Source organism: Sciurus vulgaris (assembly GCF_902686455.1).
Source record: "Sciurus vulgaris genome assembly, chromosome: X".
NCBI lineage: Eukaryota > Metazoa > Chordata > Mammalia > Rodentia > Sciuridae > Sciurus > Sciurus vulgaris.
The window spans coordinates 25,129,526-25,150,759 of record NC_136471.1 but is presented as its reverse complement, the minus strand read 5'-3'; the positions used below and the strand labels follow the sequence as shown (position 1 = coordinate 25,150,759).

General features: G+C 36.2%; 1 pseudogene across 1 annotated transcript; it reads left to right on the top strand.

Annotated features, from left to right (window-relative positions):
• Positions 1–19,888: 19,888 nt before the first annotated feature.
• On the top strand, positions 19,889–20,658 carry LOC306651020 (mediator of RNA polymerase II transcription subunit 28-like; annotated as a pseudogene). Its single transcript has one exon. The product of its transcript is annotated as a mediator of RNA polymerase II transcription subunit 28-like (transcript).
• Positions 20,659–21,234: the final 576 nt, after the last annotated feature.

The window sequence follows — 21,234 nt, the reverse complement described above, 5'->3', positions numbered from 1 at the left end:
GGTATTGAGAAGAAACAATTTTTGATATCAATAACAAGAAGCAAGAGATCTCTTAGGATAGAGTGGTTCCAGGGAAGACTCCTTAAAGGGGTTCCTACCAGAACCATATGACTATTAATATTCCTAAGATCCTGAAGCATCCTCCATTTTCCTGATTTTTTTTGGATGACAAAAACTGGACTATTCCAGGGGCTTAGAGATGGCCTGATATGATCTAAGGTCAGTTGTTCTTGTACAATATCTCTTAAATGTTGGAGCTTATTTTGGGGCAATGGCCACTGTTCCACCCATACTGGGGGGCCTGGGAGCCATTGGATGGCTGCTGTCACTGGAACAGTGGCCATTAGGATTGCGGGTGTGGCCTTACCCGGGGGGGGGGACCTTTTGCCTAGATGCCTCCAAAAGAGGGTCCCCTCTATAATTACTAAAAGGGCCAGGCAGATTGAACTGTTGTTCATATTCCTTCTGCTCAAGGAGGTCATCATACACTGCCTGTGATCATTCGTTATATAGACCTCGGCTTCCCCCAAAATATCTTGTCCTAAGAGATTTGCAGTAAGACCTGAGGCTATGAGGGGACACACATCTCCCTGGGCACCGTCCACATCCCGCCATTTGAGTCAATCTTTGGTCTTTTCTGATTTAGTATTACCTCCTACCCCAAGCAACTGGGGGCCAGGAACCAACCTCCACTGAGGTGGAAATTCCTCCTTTCTTAACACAGTCCTATCCACTCCAGTGTCAATGAGACAACGGAACTTCTTTCCCGCTATAAAAATGTCCATTTTTGGCCTGACCCCAGGGACAATGGGAAGAGTCCAATGTGCCTCAGAGGGTCTATAAAGGTTTCCCCTCAATGTCAAATTTAGATTTGCAATCCCTCTGCCAATGGAATCCCTTTCTGCATCTTGGGCAAGGCATCTGGGGGGTGGCTGGCCTTTGAGCTGAACCCATAAAGCATCCGGGCAGAGCCTCAGAACGCACCCGACCAGTGGGGCAATCCCTCTTGAAGTGGCCTGGTTGCCCACAGCCATAACATACGCCTTTGCCCTTAGTTGCAACTGGTGACAAGGCTGCCGTGAGAGCCTCAGCAAGTGAGGCAGTTTGGGCCTGTAGGGCTGTGACCAAGGATTGAGACTGATGTGCTTGTGTGCCAATATCTTTGGTAACCACGATCCACCTTCCCATGGAGTGATCTTTCATCCCTGTGTAGGCCAATTTGTGATTGGTAGTCATGCCTTCCCAAACTAACATTTTAACAAATTGATCTCTTAGGGGCCCCGGAGGAAATTTTCTCTGAAGGCTTCTTTCTACCCTTTCAGTGAAGGTTGCTAGGTCCTCACTTGCCTTCTGGATAATCCCTGCTATGGGGGGTTCTGAGGGGCTCTCCTCTACCTTTTTCCATGCTACTAACCCTAGGGCTCTTACTTGTTCTTGATATGGGGCCAGGATGGCAGCCTGTAAGAGGCCAGTAGAGAATTGGTCACTGGACCCCGAGAGCATCCCATAAGTAACCGGGTCGGGAGGGTTAGCGGCCTGGTTCCGTTCAGCCTGAGCATGACATTCTTCATTAAAAAAAGCACACCACTTTAGATATAAAGGACCAGGAAGGACAGCTTTAGTTAGGTGCACTGAGTGGGCAAGGCCCTGGAGGATGGTTTCAGCCCAAGGGGAATTGGGCCCATCCTCTGAAACAGCTTTCTTTAGTTCCTTTAAATCTTGTGCCTCCCATGGGTACCATATAGCAGGCCCGTTATCCCCTGTTAACATTTACCAGGAAAGCCATACAGGGAGGGGGTAGGTTAGAGTCAGTGAGTTCTCTCCCAGTATCATAAAATGGCCACCGGGAAGATTTCCTGCCATCTGGACCAGATGACAGCAATGAGTCTCCCTGGGGCTAAAGTGGGCCCTCGCTATGTGTAGAAGCTGGCTGCTCTCCTGGTTCCTTTGGATGGGGCGGTAGTAAATGTTCCCCAGGTGAGGGTGGGCAATAAGGAGGAGGGCAAGGGTTTTCATTGGAGTCTGATGTGGCCCCAGAATCAGATGTGGCCATGGCCATGTTAGAAGCACCAAAAATGATATCAAAGTGGTTGAAGGGCTCTCCTTTAAGATCCTCAACCTTGGGAGGAGTGGACGGAGATGAATTGGACTCCTCATTACTATGTGGCAAGTTTCCAGAAGGAGATGCAACAGGAGGAGCCGGCGGTTCTTTAGGCGGCGGCTCTTTGGGGGAACCTTGGAGCCCTCTTTGGGAGGGCTTTCTGGAGAGAAACAGGCACTAAGGGCAGATAATGTAGGGTAGACTCCCAATGGGGGACCCTCCCCTAAATTGATTTCCATCTTCATAACAAGTTGCTCTACAGGATCCCACGTGGACCAGTCAAAAAGATTAGCGGCAGGAAGCCAAGGGGCCACCCGAGTAAATGTATCCCAGGCTTTATCCGCCTGTGTATCAGACAACTCAAGGCCCCTACTTTTTAGCATAAGCTTAAGAGCCTTGAGTGCAGGGTCATCATATGTGGTGTGCGTTTGCCCCATCCTTTCAGGGATGCCCTTACCTTGGAACTTGCTTAGCCTGATCCACCGGTACTTTCGCTTTTGTAGCTGCTCCTTCGCTTTGGCCATGGCTTCTTTGAATCAGCCTCGAGGTGCCCCACACTGGGCGCCAAATGTTGAGGTCTTTAACCCCCTTGCTCTTCTCGACCAGCAACAAAGGAAAGGAGCACTCCCCAACAAGGCCATACCAGGAAAGGTAGGGCTGACTGACCGCCCACACCCAGCCCTCCGGGTGGAGGACAATCAGACACGTCAGGAAGTCCATTCACAGCAGGAACTCGTTTATTGAGGAAGTCACAGCTTTTATGTAGTGTGAAGGCTAGGTAGGAACCAAACAGCTTAAAAGTCAGTAAGTCATGGGGGGATCACACAGGCAAGAGTCCCATAGGAAATATATGGCAAGCATGAGCTGATGACGTTGGTGGAACTGTTGTTAACCAATCACCGATGGTGGTCTGATTTATCATCATTAACTTTTGAAACCACCTTTGAGGCCTTGATCTTGCTTGGTTTCCAGGGAGTAAGGAGTCAGCCTGAGTTAGTTAACCTGTCATTAGTCCCAACATTGTTGGAGTACAGATTTCCAAAATAGTTTCTAATTATGTTTTGTATTTCACTCTATTATGTTTTGTATTTCACTCTTGTCTGTTGTGATATTTCCTAGTTCATTCCAAATTTTGGTAATTTAAGTTCTTTCTCTCCTCTTTGTTAGTATGGCTAAGGGTTTATCAATTTTGTTTATTTTTTCAAAGAACCAACTTTTATTTTGTCAATTTTTTTGTTTGTTTCTTTTGTTTCAATTTGATTGATTTCAGCTCTAATTTTTAACTATTTCCTGTCTTCTACTACTTTTGGTGTTGCTCTTTTCTTCTTTTTCTAGGGCTTTGAGCTGCAGTTTTAGGTCATTTATTTGTTGATTTTTTTTTCTTCTTTTATTGAATGCTCTCCATGAAATAAATTTTCCTCTAAGAACTGCTTTCATAGTGTCCCAGAGATTTTGATATGATGTGTCTTTTTTCTCGTTTACCTCTAAGAATTTTTAAATTTCTCCTCAGATGTCTTCTGTTATCCATTCAACATTCAGTAGCATATTATTTAATCTCCAGATGTTGGAGTAGTTTTTGTTTTTGATTCTGTCATTTATTTCTGGTTTCAATCCATTATGATCTGATAGAATACAAGGTAGTATCTCTATCTTTTTGTATTTGCTAACAGTAGCTTTGTGGCATAATATATGGTCTATTTTAGAGAAGGATCCATGTGCTGCTAAGAAGAAGGTGTATTTGCTCTTTGTTGGATGGTATATTCTATATATGTCTGCTAAGTCTAAATTATTGATTGTGTTATTAAGATCCATGGTTTCTTTGTTCAATTTTTGTTTGGGAAGTCTGTCCAGTGGTGAGAGAGGTGTGTTAAAGTCACCTAGTATTATTGCATTATGGTTTATTCGATTCCTGGAATTGAGAAGGATTTGTTTAACATACTTGGATGAGCCACTGTTTGGGGCATAGATATTTATGATTGTTATGTCTTGCTGATTGATGCTTCCCTTAAGCAGTATGAAATGTCTTTCTTTATCCCTTTTGACTAACTTTGACTTGAAGTCAACATTATCTGATATGAGGATGGATACTCTAGCTTTTTGCTGAGTTCATGTGCATGGTGTGTTTTTTCCCATCCTTTCACCTTTAGTTTGTGGGTATCTCTTTCTATAAGATGCGTCTCTTGAAGGCATCATATTGTTGGATCTTTCTTTTTAATCCAATCTGCCAGTCTATGTCTTTTGATTGATGAGTTCAGGCCATTAACATTCAGGGTTATTATTGTGATATGATTTGTATTCCTGGTCATTTGGCTCATTTTTGAGTTTTGACATGACTTGGTTTCTCCTTTATTTGGCTATTCCTTTAGGTTAGTTATTCTCTTTGCTGATTTACATCATTGTTTTTCATCTCTTCCTCATGGAAACTTTTGCTGAGAATGTTCTGCTGGCTTTCTATTTGTAAATTCTTTTAGCTTTTGTTTGTCATGGAAGGATTTTATTTCATTGTCAGATCTGAAGTAAGTTTTGCTGGGTGTAAGATTTTTGGTTGGCATCCATTTTCTTTCAGAGCTTGAAAAATGTTGTTCCAGGCCTTCTAGCTTTTAGGGTCTTGGTTGAAAAATCTGCTGATATCTGTATTGGTTTTCCCCTGAGTGCAATTTGATTCTTTTCTCTTGCAGTCATTAAAACTCTGTGTTTATTTTGTATGTTAGGTAGTCTGCCATCTTGAAAGTCCCTGGATTAAATCTTAAGTATCCACCAGCAGAGTTGCAAAGATCAGCCAAAACTAACCCCAGTTGTTTAGAACTCACAATTTAGAATTCTGTAGCAGTCCCTCCATGAGAGTACTTGGCAAATGGATGGGGATAAAATAGATACAATTTAATCAAAAAGAATCAAGTAAGAAGAGAAAAAGAGATACAGAATACACACAGGTTACATGCAAAACATAACAAAATGGAGTTTAAATTAATTGGAATAAACTAAAAGAATTAAAATATGTCAAATAAAAGATGAAGATTGTCAGACTCAATTAAAATCAAAACATTTTAAACAAACAAATGATAAAAATACTGATTACTCTTTTATTATATTCAAGACATATATCCACAACTAAATGTAGAAATCTAAAAGTATAAGAATGTAAAATGATATGCCAAGAAAATATTGACTCCAAGAATGCTGGCATAGCTAAATTGATAGTATATAAAATGTATTTTAAGGTGAAATCATTAGGAAGTACAGAAGGGAGTATGTAGTGATCAATTGCTTAATTTTAATTTACTAGGAATATACAATTCAAAACTTGTGTGAAACAGTCTCAAAATGTGTAAAACAAAATGAGAGCACTATAGAGTGATTCTGGAACATATTAGGCTTCCATATTGCATAAAAAGTTACCATCAACTGAGTATTTTAAAACTATTGTCATAATTCTGTGGGTCATAAGTCCATATGGGCTCCTGTGGTTTCTTAGAGTGTCACAAGATCAAAATCGTTATTAACTGAATAGGCCCCCACCTAGAGGCTCTATGGAAAAATTCAGCTCTTGGTTCATTCATATTCTTGGCAGAATTCAGGCTCCTGTAGTCACAGAATCGAAGTCCTTATTTATTTCATGACTGGCAACAAGAGACCACTTGCCTCTCCTAGAGGACATTTTCAGATTTTTGGCTTAGTATCCTCTCCATATCCACAATAGAGAACCTCCTTATGTCAAATTCCTCTCACATCTCCAATCTCTCTGAATTCCTCTTTTATCACTAAGAAAAACTCTGTTTGTACAGGGCTCATGTAATTACTTTGGCCCACCCAAATAAATCTCTACATATTATTGTCTACTGATTAGTAAATTAAATTTCATCTGGAAGGTTTTATTGGTATACACCACAGGTCCATGTTTTAAAAGTTTGGGGCTTTTGGTCTGATGCCACTGGGAGGTGGTGGAAACGAAAGATGGGACCTAGTGGGAGACCTTCAGGTCATTTTGGACATGCCCATGAAGGGGATTTTGAGACTCCATCTCTTCCTCTTTCTCTCCCTTCTTCTTCCTAGTCATGAGACAAAGTGGATTTATTCTACCACACACTCCCTCCTTCATATGCTTCCTCACTGCAGGCCCAAAGAGCTACTGATCCTGGGCTAAAACCTGTAGAACTATGATTAAAAAAAAAAAAAAAAAAAAAAAAAAAAAAAAAACCTGTTCTCTTTTTAAATTAGCTCTGCCGGTTTATTTTGATTTTTCTCTCACATTAAGCTTAGTGCATGTTCATATATATTTAACATTTGAAAAATACTTATGCACAAAATTTTACTCTGAGACAACACCACCATGTCTTGAGAGCTACCACATCCTCTGAAATGTCAAATGCAATCAAAAGGAAAATATTGATGTATTTTCCAACATTAGTCTTTAACATTAAAGAAATAAATTACTACTTGGAACTTCTCAACTAATGTATGACTACATTTATATATCCTCTCAATTTGATAATGGGGAACATATTAATGTTTTCCCTGGGTTGGAAAAAAGATGCTATTACACACTGATAGCAATAGAAAATGCTTTGTGGTGATGAAATAGTATCCTGGTTGTTGCTATGCTTACATGAAGCTTTGACAGTGATGAAATTTCATAGAACTATACAGTATCAACAACACAATGAATATATGCAAGAACTGATGATATCTTAATAAGTTATGTAATTTAGTTGATTGTATTATAACAGTGGAAATTTCTGGATTTTGACAATTTACATGATTACATAAAATTTTACCATTGGGTAAGGTTTGGTGAACAGTATGATAAAATTCTGTATTACTTATGCAACTTCTCTTTGAATCTACAACTATTTCAAATTAAACATTTTAAAAAGACATAAATCATCAAATTAAAGCTATTATTTTAAATTTAAACACTTAAAGTGTTAAAATTAAAACAGAAGTGATTAGTGTAATTTTAGAATGTGGAAGGAGATGTTTTGATTAAGATGGGTCACATGAAGCAGATTCTGGGGTAGTTTGATAGCAGCTTTTCTTGACCTAGGTGTTGGGACTTGGTATTGCTTTAATAACCCATTAGCTATATATGTTGCTTGGCATAGTTTTGTTATTTGTGCCTTATTCAATAATTTAATTAGAAAAGGGAACAGCATCACTTACCTAGTTTTCTACCAAAATGTATAATCTGAATTTTATCACAAGGAACCGTCAGAGAAATTAAAATGACATACATTTTACAAAATATTTCACTTACAAATACCAATGTCATAAGAGACAGGAAAGACTAAGAATTCCAGAGTAATGGAGACTGAGTCCTGGCAAAAGAGTGCAATACATAGCATTATTTTGAATTCTACATTAGGAGAAGTTTTGCTAAACAATGCACGATTTTGAGCTGACTTTAGATTTTATAGTCTAACTCTTCTATCTATTGCAATAGTCTCTTTACCTTCGTGTAGTTCTTGTTTATAGCAAAGATTCTCTGTGCTGGAAAAAAAGGCATGATTGGAACAATGGAAGATGGAAGTATAAACTATGCAATGAAAGTAAGAAAATCACATTTTATCACTGTTAAGTTTCTTGAATTTGATAATTTTGTTCTGTTAGTTTCTTTATTCTGAAAGGTAATATTTAATTTTCATTCACGAGCATAGCTTTGCAGAGTATAATATTTTCAGTTGATATTTCTCTTATTTTAGTAATTGAAAACATTTTTCCACTTTCTTTAAGCTTCTATGATTTCAGAGGAAATATCTGCTGTTATTAATTTTGATGTTTCCCTGTAGGAAAAGTGCCTGCTGTCTCTGGTTTTAAGATTTTCTTGTCTATAGTTTTCAGAAATATAAATATAATAGCCTTTAGTGTGGAAATTTTTTGATTTATTCTATTTGGCTTGATAACCTTTTTGAATCTGGAGTTTATGTCTTTACAAAATTTGGGGTATGTTCAGCTATTATTTCTTTAGATGGTCTTTCAGTCAAGTTCTAAATCTGCTGTCCTTTTATTTTCATAATATAAACATAAGATATTTTATAATTTCATTCACATGTTTAAGGGTGCGCTCATTTTTTTTCAGCACATTTTCTATTTTTCAGATACACTTTATCTTTTCTTTCTCTTTCAGTGCTGGAGATTGAACTCAGGGCCTCTTTTAGTCAACTTTTTTTTGCTGCAGTGACTAAAAGATCTGACCAGCACAACTGTAGAGGAGGAAAAGTTTATTTGGGGGCTCATGGTTTCATCTATCTCAATCCATAGACAGCAGGCTCCATTCCTCAGGGCTCAAGATGAGGCTGAACATCATGACAGAAGAGTGTGTTAGAGAGGAGCAGCTCACATGATGGTCAGAAAGCAAAGAGAGACTCACTGGCCACATACAAAATACAAACCCCAAGGCCACACCCCCAGGGACTCACCTCCTCCAGCCACACCTTACCTGCCTTCAGATACCACTCAGTTAATCGCCATTAGGAAATTAATTCAATGATTAGATTAAGGTTTTTATAATCCAATTGGTTTTTCTCCTGTCAAACTCCTTGCATTGTCTCACACACAAGCTTTTGGGGGACACCGCAGATCCAAACGGTAATAGGTCCTCATGATACTAAGCAAGCTCTCTACCACTGAGCTACATTCCCACCCCTCAGACATATTTTTTGTTGTTTTTAAGTCTATAGTTATCGTTGTCCTACTGTAAAGCCATCAAGTCTTAAATTTTGTAATTGTTTGTAAATTCTATCATTTCTATTTTGTTCTAATTTTTTAAGTTAAATTTCTCTGCTGAGATTGTCTATTTTTTCATTATTTAAAGAGATTTTGCAATTGATGATAGAGGCAGATCTATGATGGCTACTTTAAATGCCTTATCAGTTATTTATAGCATCTGATTCTCTTATTCTTGGCAACATTTTATTTATTTATTTTTTGATTGAAAGTTGATTGCCCAACAGTTGATTTCAAGCATGATGTTCCTGGTTCTTGGTAGTTTTCTCCTTGGTAAGTTATATTAGGAGGCTCTGAGTTATATTCATGTATTTTATTTTAGCAAGTAGTAACATTGTCTTAGTTTAGCATGCAGATACTGGTAACCTCTTGTGGACTATAGCTCCAAAGATAATTTATTTTTTCAGAGCTATTTAGGTGTTATTTTGGTCTTTTGAAAATTTCCTCCTATTAGAATTCCCATTGGATTTTGCTAATATTGCCTGCAGGGACAAAGCCATTGTGAGTCAGGCTGCTCATTGTTTAGGAAACTTCTTCTTAAGCACTGCTTCTCACTGTCTCTCAGAGGTAGAGTTCAGGCTCAGGAGAATAGAACTTTCCCTTTTCTTTTATCAGTATTGGGCTCCCAATTCATGCTCCTTGTTCTTGGTGCTGTGCTTGCCTGGTGTTATAAGTAGGACTTTTGTTGAATTCGTAGGAGAAATTAGCTTAACTTGTTTACTTCCTCTTGCTATGTTGCAGTTCAAGAAAGTCAAATCTGAATCACCATTTTCTGCTGGGTAGAGAAACAGAGAGAAATGAATTTATATAACCAGATCAAAAGTTTAATTTATATTTAAATGTCAGCTTTTGATTTTGTTATTCAAAAATGAGTTGTTAGGTTATGCATTATGAGCAAATTAAGAATATAAAATTTCACAATCTGAGTTAAATTTAGGAGTTGCCTAAATTATAGTATTTGCAGCTGTTTCATTTTTATTTTAATTCATTTGATTAGTTACCAGATTATTATTTTAAAAATATGTTATGTCAGGCTGTACCTAAAAGCATCAAAATTCAAACTGTTACATATATATAAAGGGCATTTTGTGCCTGATATTTTCTAAATAGTTCTGCTTTATTAGTTAACGTCTATTTTGTCCTTGTATTTTATGTTGATATAATTATGGTTTCACTGTCCCCATTTCATTGTATTCCATAATTACTATGATTAATTTGAATACAATAATAACTGTCATTTAAAGGAGTGGTATTTTTAAAAATAATTCAAGTGTCAAGTATTCAAGGTGTGCTTGATATGCTATGTATGCTGCTATATATTTGTTAGTCTACACAGTTTTTATATTCATCCACTAATTAATTCATTCAAGAAACACATACTGTATAACTTCAATGAGCCAAACACAGTAATTTGTGTTAAGTGTTAAGAATACATAAATTAGTAAGGTGTTTTTGTTTTTAAGGGAATTAAAATCAATTTCAGAATATATAGTCAGGCACTGACAATTTTAATACAGTATGAAAAATGCTCTGAATTCAAGACACAGAAGTCATTAAACTTAAACTAAAATTAGTGGTGCTTAGTGATGCTCCCTATAAGTTGTGAGATAGGACCTGAAACTTTATATTGCATATATAATTAATGTGAAAAATAACACCATGAATGTTTCAAGCAAAGGGACATGTACATAAAAACAGGAGTCACAAAGCAACATGATATTTTTAGGGAATATTAAGTAATATTGGACATTTACAGCAGCAGAGAGATGACAAGTGATAAAGATACAGAGGTAAGCAGGTGTTGAATCACATAGGATTAGGTAATGTCATACTCAAGTATTTGTATTTTAGAAAAATGGACTATTAAAAGTATCTAACTACAATAGTGTTATGATACAATTTGTGTTATGGAAATGTGATTGTGGAGGACAAATTAGGGAAAGACATGACTTCAGGCAGAAACTCATTAGTGGGTTAATGCAGTTATATGAGAGAGGACTGGGATAAAGCAATGTTTTGGTCAGATTTTTTCAGCTACTGTGACTAAAAGGTTTGACCAGAAAAATTTTAAAGGAGGAGAATTTTAATTGAGGTTTCACAGTTTCAGAGGTCTTGGTCCATAGAAGGCCAGCTCCATTCCTTGGGACTTGAGGTGAGGCAGGATATCATGGTGGAAGAGCATGGCAGAGGGAAGCAGCTTGCATCATCAGGGAGAAGGGAGAGAGAGACTCCACTCCCCAGATACAAATATATACACAAAGCCACGCCTCAGTCAGCACCTCCTCCCGCCACACCCTACCTGCCTTCAGTTACCACTCAGTTATTCCCTATCAGGGGATTAATTCACTAATTGGGTTAAGACTCTCACAACCCAATCATTTCTCCTCTGAATCTTCTTGCATTGTCTCACATGTGAGGTTTTGAGGGACAACTCACATTCAAATTATAACAGGTAATGATAGTGGAAGTGGAGGAAACCGGATAAATTCAAAATATGCTTCAAATGTGTGGTCAGTACTACTTAGTGATTACTTAATTGTGATACGTGAAGGAAAGGGAGAACTGTGAAAAGGCTCCTAATTTTCTGAATTGAATATCTGGGGGATAGTATAGTGCCATTCACCAGGGTAAGAAGAAAATTTGTGCTTCTCTTTCAAGGGCCCCATTATTTGCTGGTCAATCCTGTTATAAATATTATTTTCCACTCATTACTTCTCCACTGCTGCTTAACTGCTCAGAGAGATCTTACACTTTAAGACACTTTTGACATGTTTTTTAATATTTTTTACTCCAATTGGTTTTATGTTCTCATTATTTCTATTTCCTCTATCATCATTATATTTATATCACATTATCTTCCCATTCCCTTATAGTATTCTAATTTGACATCAATTATCATTATTTTCTTATGTATTTTATTTTGTTCTAATTTTCTTAGTCTTTGAGAACAGAACCTATGAACTCTTTATGCCAGAGATAATAAATAAGGTATCCAGTACATGTTTGTTGAGTAAAGGAATGGGTAAATAAATAAATGAAATTAATTATACTTGCATATGTAATAGAGTAATAGTATTAAATCAAGTTTTTTACTATCATGGGATATTTTAGATATATACTCCATATAAATATATAAAACAATTCTGCACTTAGCATTTGTACTGCAGTAGATGCATACACAGGCACACACAAAATAAATAACAATATCACTGCTTGCTAATCTAATCTAATCACAAAAAATTACTCCCCTTAAAAGTTTAATTCTCTTGCCAAATCTGTTATAGTTCTGAGATTTTGTGAGATGTTTCAAGTCATATTTACAAATAAACATTATGTGCTATTGTTTTAGTCAGCTTTTTGCTCCCATGACTCAAAGACTCAGCCAGAACAATTTTAGAGGAGGAAAAGTTTATTTGAGGGATCATGGCTTCAGAGGGTTTATTCCATAGAAGGCCAGCTCCATTCCTCAGGGCTCAAGGTGAGGCAGGACATCATGACAGAAGAGTGTGGCAGAGGGAAGCAACTCACATGATGATCAGAAAGCAGAGAAAGCAAGGTCTCCACTTGCCAGATACAAATCTATACCCCAAACTACACCACCAATTCCCACCTCCTCCAGCCACACCCTACAAGCCTTCAGTTACCACTCAGTTAATCCCTATCAAGGGACTAATTCACTGATTAGGTTAAGACTCTCAAAGCCCAATCATTATTTCCTCAAATCTTCTTGCATTGTTTCTCACGTGAGCTTTTGGTGGACACCACATCTAAACCATAACAACTATGCAGTCTCTAAAACTGCAGTGTTAGTAAGCTATCTTTCACTGTAACAAAATACCTCATACAGGCTAATTATGATGTAAAGAAAAGTTTATTTTGGTTCATGGTTCTAGAGGTCTGGGTCCAAAAATCAGGCAGTCCCCTTGTTTTAAGCCTTAAGTAGTTAAAGGGAATTGCAATAGTAGGAATAGGCAGCAGAACATATAGGCACATTTTGGACCAGGATGCTGAGAGGGAGAGAGAAAGAGACTGAGAGGAATAGTCCAGGGTTCCACAATAGAAGTCACACCTCTAATGACCTAAGAGGCTCCTGCTAGGTTCCACCTCTCACAGATCCACAACACTTTCCAATACTACCACCTTCCAGAACTACTCTATGCATAATACTGATCCAACCCGCAACAGTTAATTTTAATAGCAAGTGACTGGATCTAGAAAAACAAGGATCATTTAATAACAGGAATGGTTGAGATTTATTTCTTAAAATCTACCTGAATTAAATTCTGAAAACAGTACTTATTCATTAATATCTGAGGTACTCAGAATATTGAATTATAGGTGTGTCCTTAGTATAATATTGCTTATACCAATATTGATAATGTCATTTTGACTCCAAAACTTTTTTAGGTATGTTAGATCACCCTTATAATATAGGATATTTATAATTACTGAAGGAAAGTATTCTGATTTATAAGACTTAGACTGCTTTTAATAATATTTTCTCAGCTATGAGGACAGGTTTGCACTCTTTGTCTCTTCTCTTTCCTTCCGATAGATGACTCTAATTCTTTCACAAGTTAAAACTGCAGTCTGGGGACTGCAGTTGTGGTTCAATGGTAGAATGCTTGCCTAAGTTGGATCCTCAGCACCACATATAAATAAATAAATTAAATTAAGGCAGTATGAATAAAGTGTGAACAAAAAAAAACCTTCAGTCTTCAACAATGGAAAAACAAAAGCTATATTACATCTATTTAAAGAAGATGAATTTATATGATCTCAATTAGCACAGTGCCATCAACTGCGGCATTACCAAAATACATGCAGTCAGGTCTATTCTGATGAGCATATGTTCAGTTTTTTAAATCTAAAAATTTGGTATCAAATAAGTTATTTGGATATATGCTTTTGCTATTGCCCCTTAAAGTTCTATAAGGGGCAGTTTATTTTCCAATTGAAAATTGGCTCTTCTGCCTCTTGATTCCTTTAAAGTAACTCAAAAAGTAATGTGTTACTTTAGACAAGTGAATCAGTCCTTTATGTTTGGTATTTCTTGATATTTCATTTTTATAAATTGTATTTGTCCTAATTTGTCAGGCTCCCCATCCATACCACACTACTTAACACTTTTTTCATATGACACATTTGTCCATGGTTTTTATAAATTTTTTTGCCCATGCTCTTCTTACTACATACTATAAGGTGGGAACAACCTCCTAAATACTTGAAACATCCATTCATCTTGTTCCTTTTCAGGCTATATTTGATACTATCAATCAAGGCTACTTCTTGATGTTACTTTCTTTTATTTATATTATAAAACACTCCATGGTTTCATTTTACTTCTCTCTTATTTTTACTTCTCTCATTTCTTCCTAGGCCATTCTTCCATGGACCTCATGAACATTGAAAATTATTCCTATAGATTCATTCATGGCTCACTGAACTTCTCAATCTAAATACTTGCTCTGAGTAATCTAATCCATTAGTAAACTATCACTTCCTTTTGGATAACTCTCTGAATGTGTAGTTACAAAGCAGATCTCTCCATAAGGCTTCAGAATCTTATATCGGCTAGCTGAATAGCTTCTCTAGGAAGGGCCAATATCACCTTAGACTGTACAACAGAAATACTATACTCAGCTTAATGACTGAATCTGCTACATCTTTTCTTCCTTTTCTAATAAATGATGCCATTAATCATTCAGTTACCCAAGCTAGAAATTTGGAAATTATCCTGGAAACTGTCTTCTTATCACTCACTCAATCATCAAATCTTACCAATTTACCACCTTTTTACTTTGTTGTAAATAATCAATATCCACATTAACATTTCCCTTGTTAAGCACCCTATCATCTGTTACCTAGGTGATTTACTAGCTCTGAAATTTAAGGAAACAAGGAGTCTTAGATGACATACTGCTTTTTATGTGCTTCTTTTTTCCTCACTGAGGTTACTGAACTGAAGGTGATGTTCTAATAAATCTTTAACTATTTTTTTTATTTTTCCAGAACTGTTCTCTCCTATATCCATTCTTCATCTATCTTGCAAAGCAATATTTTGGATTTTTCAATATAGAGATGGTAGTTGAATATCAAATTGCATAAAATCATCCAGGGAAAGTGTGAAAAGGGATGAAAACACTAGAACACAATATATTTTTCAGTAGAAGGTGGTATAAATACTAGAGACAGGATGAAGAAATTAAGTAGAAAAAAGATTATTAAGGTTCCTGAAAGATATTGTAAGGAGTCCGAATTGTATTTGAAATTCAATGTAGGAGCATCAGAAGGCTTAATTCAAAGAAATCAGAGTTAAATTTTAGTTTGATTATGCTGGCAGTAGGGTACAGAATGGATTATTCTCAGAGAGAAGGAAGACTACATTCACAAAAATGTTAGCAATTATGGTGATTTTGGAGAGATAGTGGTAACATGGACCAAGTCAGTAGAAAATTGCTTGGGGTTAATACCATGTGCAATATCACAGGAAATGTGCTATCAAGTTTCAGGTCCAGATTACATGGAATCATAATTTAGAAAAGCAGGAGAGTTAATTTTACCCAAGAATAAAATTCTGTTAGGAGAAGAATTATAGCACAAAATAAGACATGTGAAGTGAAATAAATCTTCATGTACAAAGTCTGCTGAGGTAAAAAAAAAAAACAAAAACAAAAAGTTAATTCCATATTTCAAGAATTAAATGAACAGGGAAGTCAGAAAACACACTGGAAAGAGGCTGAGGATATATTGGTACTTGGAATTTTTAGAAGGCATAATGGAAGACATAATCTAGATGAACAAAGAAAATAAGGAAGTTTCAAAGGAAGGGGCATTTAAAGAAAATCTTGAAAAATGAGTAGAAAATAATAATGAATAAGCATTACAAAGATCCTGAAATAAAAACTTTTGGTGTTTTCAAGAAATTAAAATTAAACAACTTGATTTCAAAGATCTAGAGAGAATGACACAAGATAAAGTGAAGTCAAAATCAGGGCATATAAGAACATACTGGAAATTCTGTTTATATTTTAATTTTTCATAAGAGTAATGGAATCTAATGAGTGATTTAATAAGGGTTTTTTTTTAGTTGTAGATGGACACAATACATTTATTTGTTTATTTATTTATTTATTTATTTATTTATATGTGCTGAGGGTCGAACCCAGTGCCTCACACATGCTAGGCAAGCAAGCGCTCTACCACTGAGCCACAACCCCACCCCTAATAAGGTTTTTATTAATAAATACTATGATTTCAGATAATAGAATAGGTTGCAGTGGTACAAAAGTGCAAGTCAGAATGTTTATCATAGTGCACAACAGTGGCACAGAAGACAGATCATGGTTGTGGCAGTGTGAATGGAGAAAAATGTTTAAATTTGAAATGTAGATATTTGAAAACATCCCTAGGATTGGTGGTTAGAAGCTATAAAAGACTTGATATACAGAGTAGAAGTGAGTGAGTAGAAGCCTTTATTATCACAGTAATAGGAAAAGTAAGAGAAAGATGAATTTCGACTTTTAAAAATTTTTGAGTGGAGTTTTGAAACATGCCAATATTGAGGTGTGCTTATTAGAAATCTAGAGATCTCCTAAAACAGCTGGATACTTTAACCCTGCACTTAAGGCACAAAACTATGTTGAAATTTTGAGAGCTATTAACACTATACTTGTAACTGATATGATAGGAATTATTGAGATCACGTGCTTTTCATCGAGTTAAACAGAAAGTTCAAGTGAGAACACTTGAGTTTCTGTACTTGGCAGAAGAAGGAAATTGGTTTAAGTATTATTTCTCACTCATTAGAAAGTGATTAAACCTAACAATATGAGGTTGTATAGGAGACATAGACCTACAGAACTTTCAAGCATTGTTTGAGAAGTATACTGTGACCCTTATTGCACATAATTTTGTATTATAGCAATGTGTATGCTTTTTAAGCACTTATAAATATTTTGTAATTCCTGTAGTGAAAATGAGCTCATAGAACACATTATATTTAATCACTAATTCTATATTTAATTGACTTTAAATTATTTTCATAGTTAGAAATTAATAAAGCTTGGTGGTACCTTATTTTGCAATTCTCCAATCATTATCAAAGACAGAAAATGGAGAACAGACTACAAAGCAAGGTGTAAATTTACAAACAACTTGACGATTAAGTTGAAAAATTACCCAAGCTTTTTGTGTTACTTTGATATGTAAATTAATACAGGACTTTTTTTCTTCTTCCCTACTGTAGGTTACTTTGCTATGTAGGTAAAATAGCCATAATATAGAGAATAAGAAAGAATAAGAGAATAATAAGAATAGCCATAATATATAGAATTGAGGAAGAGAGGGAGGGAAGGAAATTTTGTTAATTTTAAATTACACATGGAAATTGTCATCTATTTTATTTATTTATTTTTCCAAAAAAGTAAAAATACTTCCATTGTTGTGGATATTTAGGAACTAAAAAATATATCCTCACAAGTTGACAGGGAAGCAGTATAGTCTTTGAAAGCTTGAGAAAATATAGCCAGTTTTTCTTCTACATTTGCCCTTATGTAATCAATATTCTCAAGAGTTGGACAAACAGAAAGCCAGGTCACTGTGATTCAGCATCATGATAAAGGGCAATACCTCCCATATTTCTTAGAACCCAAGACATATTTTGTTTATCAGTAACCCAATGTGGATCTACAGTGGAGGTGTATCTATGTTATAGACTAAAGTGGCTCTGAAAATAAGACTAAAATTGTGATAGAAGAAAAATGCTAAAAAATTTTATACTCTTATCAGAAGGAGCAGCCTAGGCAAATTATGGAAGATTTGTAGTAGAGATGCTCTCCTTGCCCAAAAGGACTCTTAAAAATTATCTGCCTGTATATCATTGACCCATTCTGTTAGCCCCTAAAATTATAGGAAGAGGAAACTCTTTGTAAACACGCAAGTTAAAGGAAGACTGTAATAAATTATTGGTACCATTGGCTCTTTCAGCTAGGATTATGTCATTCATATTGTCGGTTGAAAATGAAGAGCCTTAGGTGGGACCTAGCTTTACAGTATTGCCTGTAAAAATTTTGTCACATGTTCTCATTCTAACTGAAAAGTAGATATCTTCAAATGGGTATCCAAGAACTTTTCAGGTCATCATATTAACATTTTAATTCTATGTATAATGTTAAATTAATCAGCACAGCACATTTAAATTATCTTTGTTGAATTTTATTGTGTACTATATAAAGAGGAAGGAGACTTGAATTTTAAATGGTTGACTGATTTTTTAACCCTCTCTTTCTTCATAAACTGATAAGCAATGATTGCAAAGAATACATTGTGAAATAAAAGTTAATGGAAAAAGGACCATTATGGAATTTTTGGAAGATTAAAGAAGGCAGAGGATATTTGACAAAAAATAAAATGAGTAAGGGATGACATTCTAAATACATGAAGGCACTACATGTATAGACTTACAGTTGGTAGGTACATATGTTAGTTAGAATTCCATTACTGAAGCAAAATGCCTAAGATAATAAACTCAAAAAGAAGAAACATTTATTTTGACTCACTGTTTAGAAGTTTCAGTTCATAGTTGGCCTACTGGTTTTAGTCCTGTGGTGAGAAAGTGTGTCATGATGGGAACATGTGGTGGGAGATGCTTTTCACTTCATAGCAGCTGACAAGGAAAAAGAGGAAGAAACCAGTGTTCCATAGTAGCCTTTGAGGCATGTCACCAATGACCTAAAATCTCCCACTAGGCCACACCATTAAAAGGATTTCACCACCTTCCAATAATGCCAAACTGAGAGTCAAGCCTTTAACACAAGGGACTTTGGGGAACATTCCATATCCAAACTATAGCAGTATAGATTTCTCCCAATTAGGAAAACTTAATTAATAGTGTGCCTAAAATAAATTTCCATATTTTCTCTTCTTGCTATATACTTACAACTCAGACAGTTAAGTATTTTAACCTTAGACAAATGGAAAAAGACTCCTATCCAAAAAATATAAAGAACAGCTCAAGGACAATTCGAACTCTTGGGTTTAATGGGGGTGATCATGAGCAAAATATTCCTCATTCTGTCACTTAGGAGCATACTAGCCTAAAGTTTGGCACCTTAACTTCTTTCCTGACAATGAAATTTGTCATTGGATAAGCCCATCCCACATGTGGAGAATTCAAAGTCAGAGTTGGTAAGCAAAGGGAAACTTAACCAGAAAATGGTAGTGTAGAGAAATAGTTCAAACTATCTAGAAAAATCAAACTAATTAACTATTCTCAAATATAGACAAAAAATCAAAGGATGAAGAAAATTGGTACCACAAAAGAACAAAGAGCACAAATAAAAGTAGCAACTACTGGGAAAAAACTTTAAATACTCAAGAAAAAAAACACAAATCTAGAGTAATATAATTAGCATTTTCTCAGGATTTTTTTGGACGGGTTTTGAGAATTGAGCATAGGGGGCATTTTGACACTGAGCCCTGTCCCTAGCCTATTTTTATTCTTTATTTTGAGACACAATCTCCCTAAGTTGCTGACAGACTCCCTACATTGCTGAAGCTGTCCTCAAACTTGCCATTCTCTTGACTCAGCCTCTCAGATCACTGGGATTATAGGTCTGCACTACTGGCCTAGCTCAGAGGAATTTTGAAATCAGTTACATTTGTTAAAAATGAAATGATAGAGGAAACATTGCCATATAGAAAGGTGAACATTATCATAAAGTATATTTTCCAGAATTAAAAATTATATACAAACATGGAAGATTAAGTACACAACAATGAGCAAAGTAGGTAGGTATATAGTAAGGAATTCAATAATCTGAACAGTTACTGAAACAAGAGAGCAATGATTAACCGTATCATTTACAATTAAAAGAATAACAGTTTAAGATATTAGCATTGGCTTAAAATATTGCCTGTCAAAGTAGAATATTAATGATCAATGTACCAAATCAAGAAATTGGTATGAACAATGTAAATATGTTTTTTTTTCTATAATATATCTACAAAACTGAACAATAAAACTAAAAATGAGGCAGTGGGCTGCGGCCCACCATCCCAAACATGTCGGCTCCGCTAGGCAGTATGTTCTCCCGGCGGCCCGGGAGGCTGCCGCCACCCCCGCTGGGACTCCGGGGCCAGGCTTCCCTTCTCCACGCAGTGCCTGGCGCACCGAGAACTTCTAGCAGCACCTTGGTGGACGAGTTGGAGTCGTATTCCAGGTTTGCTTTGCTTCTCTCGTGAGTCAGGATTATGTCAATGGCACCAATCAGGAAGAAATTGGAACTGGTGTTGATCAGTGTATCCAGAAGTTTCTAGACATTGCAAGACAAACAGAATGCTTCTTTCTACAGAAAAGATTGCAGTTGTCTGTCCAGAAACCGGAGCAAGTTATCAAAGAGGACGTCTCAGAACTAAGGGATGAATTGCAGTAGAAAGATGCACTGGTGCGGAAGCATTTGACAAAGCTAAGTCACTGGCAGCAGGTGCTGGAGGACATCAATGTACAGCACAAAAAGCCAGTCAAAGTCCCTCAGGGCTCCTTGGCCTACCTGGAGCAGGCTTCTGCCAATATCCCTGTGCCTCTGAAGCAGACCTGAGAGGGGTCTGGCCTACAAGGTAGCCTCTTGAAGACAGTCTCACCAAATCTCTCTGTGTGGACATGACATTTTAGAAGAATTATTTGCCAGGTAATGAGTTGGTGTTAATTTTGTTTCCACCTAAAAATTTCCCTGATTTTTGTGAACTGTTAATTACTTGATTAGTTTATAAAATGCTTATGGCTTGGTGAACCAAGTGAGGTTGGTTTTGTTTGTAGCAAAGTTTAGACTTAGTTTGATAACACAGACACTTCCTTGTTTTTGTTTTTTTTTTTTTTTTTTTTTGCTTGTCTTTAAAATTTTTATATGACTTTTGTGTACTTTTTTCCAGTTGTTAGTTTGTTATTATCTTAGGGGGAAAGTTACAATACTCCAGAATCAGGGGAAAAGGAGTTTGGTTTTAGTCCTTTAACATTTACTACCCATTCATGATAATAGAGAAAAATATGTAATTTGCTGTCTCAAGACTTTGAACTACTTCAAGAAGAGGAATCTAATGCAATGTTTGTAATGCTTCCATAGTAGCACAGACATTTTGTAAATTGTTTTGTAAATGGGTCAGAAAAAGGGTTAAAATATGCTGTTAGTGTAGTAATATCACAGTAGATACTTAATTTGATGCTGCCTTTTGTTTAGGTGAGTTTGTGTGTTGTGTGGTGTTGCCTGTTTGATGGGGAAGTGTATTAGGAGTATGATTTGCTAGATGCCTTGCAGTAATGAACCACTGTGAGTAACAAAGCAGACCCAGTCTCTAGCATGACAAATGGGACACAGGTGAAGTACGAGGGGTCAAAGCTTGGTCTGATTCTT